Here is a 7,221-nt window from a genome sequence, read left to right as displayed (position 1 = left end):
CCCTGGCTAGAGTGCTGTGGCATCACAGCTCACAGCAACCTCCAACTCCCAGGGCTCAAGCCATTCTCCTGCCTCCGCCTCCCAAGTAGCCGGGACTACAGGTGCCTGCCACAATGCCCGGCTATTTTTTGGTTGCAGCCATCATTGTTGTTTGGTGGGCCTGGGCTGGATTCAAACCCACCAGCTCAGGTGTATGCGGCTGGCGCCTTAGCCTCTTGAGCCACAGGCACTGAGCCGGGAAAGATATTTTCAAAACATATCATTAACAAGGAATTACTGTCTAGGATTTTAAAAATCAATTTAAAAAAGAAAATAAAAATATATAAATTAATTATAGAAATTGTATAAATCAATTTAAAAAGGAAAATAAAAATCCTCAGCAACATAGCAAGATCCCCATCTCTGAAAATAAAATAAGAAAAATCAAGCTAGGTTTTGTGGCATGTAACTGTAGTCCTAGCTACTTAGGAGGCTGAAGCAGGAATTTGAGGCTGCAGTGCGCTATAATTACACCACTGTATTCCAGCCTGGGCAACAAATTGAGACTCCATCTCTGGGAAAAAAAAAAAGACAAAAAAATGTTGAAAATTGAGTAAGGTTTATGACTAAGCAATTCATATAAAAAAGGCCAAATAGCCAATACACGTATGAGAGATATCCAGACAGATAAGTTATATGGGCAATGCAAGTTAAAATAATTATACCTACCAGGTGGCGCCTGTGGCTCAGTGAGTAGGACACCAGCCCCACATACCGAAGGTGAAGGGTTCGAATCCAGCCCCAGAAACTGCAAGAAAAAAATAGCTGGGCATTGTGGCAGGCACCTGTAGTCCCAGCTGATTGGGAGGCTGAGGCAAGAGAATCATATACACCTAAGAGCTGGAGGTTGCTGTGAGCTGTGACGCCATGGCACTCTACCTACGGTGACAAAGTGAGACTCTGTCTCTAAAAAAATAAATAAATAAATAAAAATAATTATACTGACCAATCACATGTGTCAGATTGGAAAAAGTGACAGGACTGATGCTTCCAAGAGCTGGTGAAGATGTGGGGAAACAGGAGTTCTCAGACATCTCTGTTGGAAGTGTAAATTGCGAAAGTCACTTTGAAGAATAATTTGGCAACAGCTAATAAATTTGAAAATATTTTACCCTTTAGCCCAGTAACTTTTTTTTCTAGGTACACAGCTAGAAAGAATTTCTCAGATATGGTCACCAGAAGCAGTATTCTCCCCATAGTCACGTGGAAGAATATTTCATGAGCAAGAAGTTTCACTGCTGCACTGCTTGTAAATAGTAAGACACGGATAGTGTCATAGTAAGCTTAAACATACATTGGTAGGAGAATGGATAAAAAAAATTGTGATCTATTTATGCCATGAAATACTATAGTTCAGTGAAAAAAAATCCTGGGAGTGCCAAAAGAAAAAGGCATATATTTTCTGTTAAAATGTGTATACTGCTGGGACAGGGCAAGTTCCAGGCATCCCTCTGTCTGTCTTGTCTGGCGGAAATTTACAGGAGGCTGGGATTTTAAAAATAATTAATAATAATTAATTATTAATATAATAATTATTATTATAGGTGTGGTGGCTCACGCCTATAATCCTAGCACTCTGGGAGGCAAGGTAAGTAGATCTCCTGAGTTCAGAAGGTCGAGACCAGCTTCAGCAAGAGCAAGACCCTGTCTCTACTAAAATAGAAAGAACTAGGCAGGTGTTGTGGCAGGTGCCTGTAGTCCCAGTTACTCAGGAGGCTGAAGTAAGAGAATGGCTTGAGCCCAAGAGTTTTCTTTTTTTTTTTTTGAGACAGAACCTCAAGTTGTCCCCTTGGGTAGAGTGCCGTGGCATCACAGCTCACAGCAACCTCCAACTCCTGAGCTCAAGCACGTCTCCTGCCTCAGCCTCCCAAGTAGCTGGGACTACAGGCGCCTGCCACAACGCCCGGCTATTTTTTGGTTGCAGCTGTCGTTGTTTGGCGGGCCCAGCCTGGATTCGAACCCACCACCTTATGTGTATGTGGCTGGTGCCTTAGCCACTTGAGCTACAGGCACCGAGCCGAACCCAAGAGTTTGAGATTGCTGTGAGCTCTGAGGTCAGGGCACTCTACCCAAGGCAACAGAGTGAGACTGGTCTCAACAACAACAAAATCCTTTAAAAAATTAATAAATATGTATACCTTTTTTGGTTGGCATCTCTGTATAGATCAATTGACTTATAGCTCTACATGTATTGATATCTAGAAAATATCATGTGCAATGAAAAAAACAATTTACAAACACATTCACAAACTATAATATGAATATGAAAAAAGCACACATAATTTTATCATAGATGTGACAGGTATATGTAGCTATAGTAAATGTTGGTTTTGTTTTGTTTTGTTTTTTGAGATAGAGTCTCACTCTGTTGCACTTGGTAGAATGTTGTGGCGTCACAGCTCACAGCAACCTCCAACTCCTGGGCTTAGGCGATTCTCTTGCTTCAGCCTCCTGAGTAGCTGGGACTACAGGCGCCCGCCACAACACCTGGCTATTTTTTGTTGCAGTTTGGCTGGGGCCAGGTTCAAACTCGGTATATGGGGCCAGCACCCTACCCACTGAGTCACAGGCGCCGCTCCATATAGTAAACATTTAATAACATGGATAGAAAGCTGTGTATCTCTGCCTACATTTGGAACAAAAGACAAACAAAAAAAGAAAGATAGGTATCAACTTCAGAATAGTAGGCTCGGCTCCTATAGCTCAACCGGCTAAGGCACTAGCCATGTACACCTAAGGTGGCGGGTTCGAATCCCCAGCCCGGACCCGCCAAAACAACAATGACGGCTGCAACCAAAAAATAGCCGGGCGTTGTGGCGGGCGTCTGTGGTCCCAGCTACTTGGGAGGCGGGGGCAGGAGACTCGCTTGAGCCCAGGAGTTGGAGGTTGCTGTGAGCTGTAATGCCTCGGCACTCTACCCAGGGGCATAGCTTGAGGCTCTGTCTCAAAAAAAAAAAAAAAAAAAGAATAGTAATTACCTCTGGCAGGGAAGGGAGGAAACAGGGTAGTGATAACTTTATCTGTATCATTTTATTTCTTGCTAAAAGGTATCTGAAACAGATGTGTTAATGGTTAAAATTGGGAGGTAGCGATCTAGCTATCTTTTCATATTTTCTATATCTTTGAAATAGTTAATAATTTATTTTAGAAAGTAGACACAATCTCTGCTCTGCTTGCTGGTAGAAATTGATGTTTGATCTTGGGGAGTCATTTAATCCCTGCCTCACACCTTCTCTTTGCTCAAAAGGGGATAGTGACCCTTCTTTTTCCACCTGATAGAGTTTTAGTGAGAAATCAAATATGCTCGTCCCCAAGAGAGCACTTTGAAAACTATAAATTCTTCTTAATGCGCGGCACTATTATTATCATGTAAAATGAAATGGCAAAAACATAATGAGCTAAGAACAGCTCAATCTGAGATTTACAACTACAGCTCACACTAATTTTGAATTAGGTTCTGGATAAAGAGAAAGTACTCAATTTCCTCTTCATGTTTCCCCAGGGTGTTCTATCAGTGCAGATAAAGGCCGCTCACCCAGGGAGGGGAGCAAGAAGGTCCCGGCCTTAACAGTGAGCATAAATCACTCCTTTGGCAGTCGACTATACTATCCATCAGAGTAGCCTTTTAGTGGAAAATGCCAGAGGCAGCAACCGAAAGCAGCTTGTACGAGTCATCAGCTAGTTTGTCACCCAGGCAAATCACTTGAGAGAGGATAAAGGTGAGTTCTTGACATTCCTGGGACAGGAAGACCTACAAGACTCACCTCTGAGTAGCTTAGCTTCTCCTACCCTGGGGAAGGTAATTGATGAGTTAATTAATATGCACAGGAGATTCAGAGCTGTCTTGAGAAGATCAATTGCTTCTGAGCCTCACTATTATTACTAAGATGATCTCAGTATTTCAATTGGATTGGGAGAAACCAGTTTCCTGGGGGAAATCTCAATAAAATCATTGTTTTCCTATCATAGGGTAGAAATCTTGTTAAGTGCTCCAAGGACTCTTGGTTTTATGGGTCTGTGTTCTAAAGCCCCTGGCAGCTTTGACTAGAATTTTATTCTAAAATAACATTTCCTCTCCATAAAAAATGTCTTGTTGCTCCAGGCTCTAAGGCTCAGTGACCTTCATGAGTTTTTGACTGCCGGAGACCCAGGGGTGAACTGGAGGTTTGCAATTTATGTCAAATCACAGAAGCAGACGCACAGTTTCATCCATCCCCTCTGCTTCCTCTTTGTTCCTTCATTACATGTAATGTCTTAGAAGATGAGGTGGGGACTCCTGCTGTGACATCATCCTGGTGCTGCCATTCAACAATTCAGAATTAGGAGTAGACGTATAATAAACCTTCCCACCCTCTTTTAAATGGACTTTATGATTTAGAGCAGTTTCAGGTTCATAGCAAACTTGAGCAGAAAGTACAGACAGTTCTCATATACTCCCTGCTCCCCCTTCTAGTCTTCTCAACTATCACACACCCTGCACCGGAGTGGTAACTTGGTTACCTGAAGGAATCTGCGCTGACATGTTAATATCACCCAGATTCCACAGTTTATATTAGGGCCACTCTTGATGTTATACGTGGTAGGGGAGCCAGCCATCACCTCAACACCCTTCAGCTGGACCTAGGAACTAAATCGACACCAAGCAGATTAACAAGAGAAAAGCATACATATTTTATTAGTTTTACACGTACCATCATGGGGTCTTCGTATGAGATGAAAGTCCAAAGAAATGGCTGAAGCAAGATGCTTTTATGTTTTTGTTTTTTATTTTTGAAACAGTCTCACTTTGTCACCCTGGGTAGAGTGCTGTGGCGTCATAGTTCACAACAAACTCTTGAGTTCAAGCGATCCTCTGCCTCAGCCTCCCAAGTAGCTGGGACTACAGGCACCCGCCACACCACCCCGCTATTTTTTTTTTTTTTTTTTGAGACAGTCTCACTTTTGTCACTTCCTGGTAGAGTGCCGTGGCTCACAGCAACCTCAAATTCTTGGGCTTAAGCGATTCTCTTGTCTCAGCCTCCCAAGTAGCTGGGACTACAGGCACCTGCCACAACACCCAGCTATTTTTAGAGAGGAGGTCTCGCTCTGGCCAGGCCAGTCTTGAACCTGTGAGCTCAGGCAATCCACTGGCCTTGGCCTATCAGAGTGCTAGGATTACAGGCGTGAGCCACCATGCTCAGCCTGCCCCTCTATTCTTTTAGAGACAGAGTCTCACTCTTGTTCAGGCTGGTCTCCAGTGAACTCCTGAGCTCAAGAAATCCACCAGGCGTGAGCCACCAGAATGCTAGCATTACAAGTGTGAGCCACCAAGCCCAGTTGAAGCAAGATGCTTTTTATACTTTTTAGATAAAGAATGATAAATTTGATGGTAAATGACATGAAAAGGGGGATCTGGTTGGGTGCAATACATTTCTAGGGGATCACTAGGAGATGTATGGAGGGTGTAAACCTAGGGAAAGATAAGGGTGACTTCATTAAGTACATTTATTCAGGTCCACTGCAGCCCCACTCTCAGTCTGGGGATAAGGGCTATTTTTCTTGCCCTGGAGATGGTGCCTCTCCCAGAGGAATCTCTATGGCTTGCTGCATGCAGGAGGAGACAGGTCAGCTAGACCTTTCTGAAACTACAATTCCTCCAATGTTTTCTGCTCAACATAATTAATATACCAATTCAACATATTTTGGGATGGGACATTCTTCACTCTTTCAATATCATATAGGTTTGGACAAGTATGTTAAAAATCCTTTGTGCTCTACCTATTCACCTTTCCTCCTCCCCTAACTACTGGCAACCACTGATTTTTTTTTTGCAGTTTTTGGCCAGGGCTGGGTTTGAACCCACCACCTCTGGTATATGGGGCTGGCGCCCTACTCCTTTGAGCCACAGGCACTGCTCACCACTGATCTTTTTATTGTCTCTATAGTTTTGCCTTTTCCTGAATGTCATGCAGTTGGAATCACACAGTATGTAGCCTTTTCAAATTGACTTCTTTCATTTAGAGATATTCATTTAAAGTTCCTCCATGTCTTTTCATAGCTTGACAGCTCACCTTTTTTAGCATTTTGTTATTCAGTGCAAAATAATATTCTATTGTCTGAATGCAGCCCAGTTTATTTATCCATTCACCCACTGAAGGACACTTTGCTTCCAAGTTTTGGCAAGTATTAATATGAATAAAGCTGCTATAAATATCTCTGTCTAGGTTTCTGTGCAGGTGTACATTTTCAGCTCTTTCAGGTAAGGAACATGATGAATCATATAATGGTGAGAGTACGTTTAGTTTTGTAAGAAACTGCCAAACCATCTTCCAAAGTGGCTCCACCATTTTGCATTCCCACCAGCAATGACTGAGAGTTCCTGTTGCTCCACATCCCTGCCAGCAATTGATGTTGTCAGTGTTCTGGATTTGGGTCATTCTAATAATAGGCATGTAGTGGTGTCTCACTTGAGCACAGGAGTCTGAGACTGCAGTGAGTGTAATAAATGTTACCTCCTTTTACAAGTGAAACTGTTGGGAGTAACATTTGAAATTTGGCAGATAATACCAAATTGTCCATCTAAAAATGTTAGCTGCTCTACATCAAACTCATTTATTTTGAGTCCCCATCCTGCCCCAGTGCAAGAAAAGTGCAATCTAAGCCATTTTTCCTTCTCCTGCCCATCAGAGCTGTGCAAACTTCCTAGGTTGTTTGAGATGCCAAAGTGCCCAGAACTATTTGAAATCTCACCATCTCCCTAAGGGCACTGCTGGTGAGAGTGTCTAGATCCTTGAGAATCACAGACCCCAAGAAATCCCACTTATCCAGCATCGCATTCTCCCCCATCCTCTTCCAAGACTCCTCACATAGTCTCTGTTTTCTGCCTTCACATTTTTTTTTTTTTTTGAGACAGAGTCTCACCACATAGCCCTTGGTAGAGTACTGTGGCGTCACAGCTCACAGCAACCTCCAACTCTCGGGCTTAAGTGATTCTCTTGCCTCAGCCTCGCAAGTAGCTGGGACTACAGGCACCTGCCACAATGCATGTTTTACATAGGAAGGGAGGGGCCTTGACTATTAATGGCTTCTGCTTTCTTTCATGTTTTGAGGTGAGGAATGGCACATTCTGCCTGGCTACCAGAATTGAGGAGACAGGAAAGAAAGCTATGGGCTAATAGGAAAAATGTGATCTTTCATTATATT

This window comes from Otolemur garnettii, unplaced genomic scaffold (assembly GCF_000181295.1).
Source record: "Otolemur garnettii isolate 467f Iridium unplaced genomic scaffold, OtoGar3 scaffold00029, whole genome shotgun sequence".
In the NCBI taxonomy this organism is placed as follows: domain Eukaryota; kingdom Metazoa; phylum Chordata; class Mammalia; order Primates; family Galagidae; genus Otolemur; species Otolemur garnettii.
Note: the sequence above shows the minus strand (reverse complement) of the source record.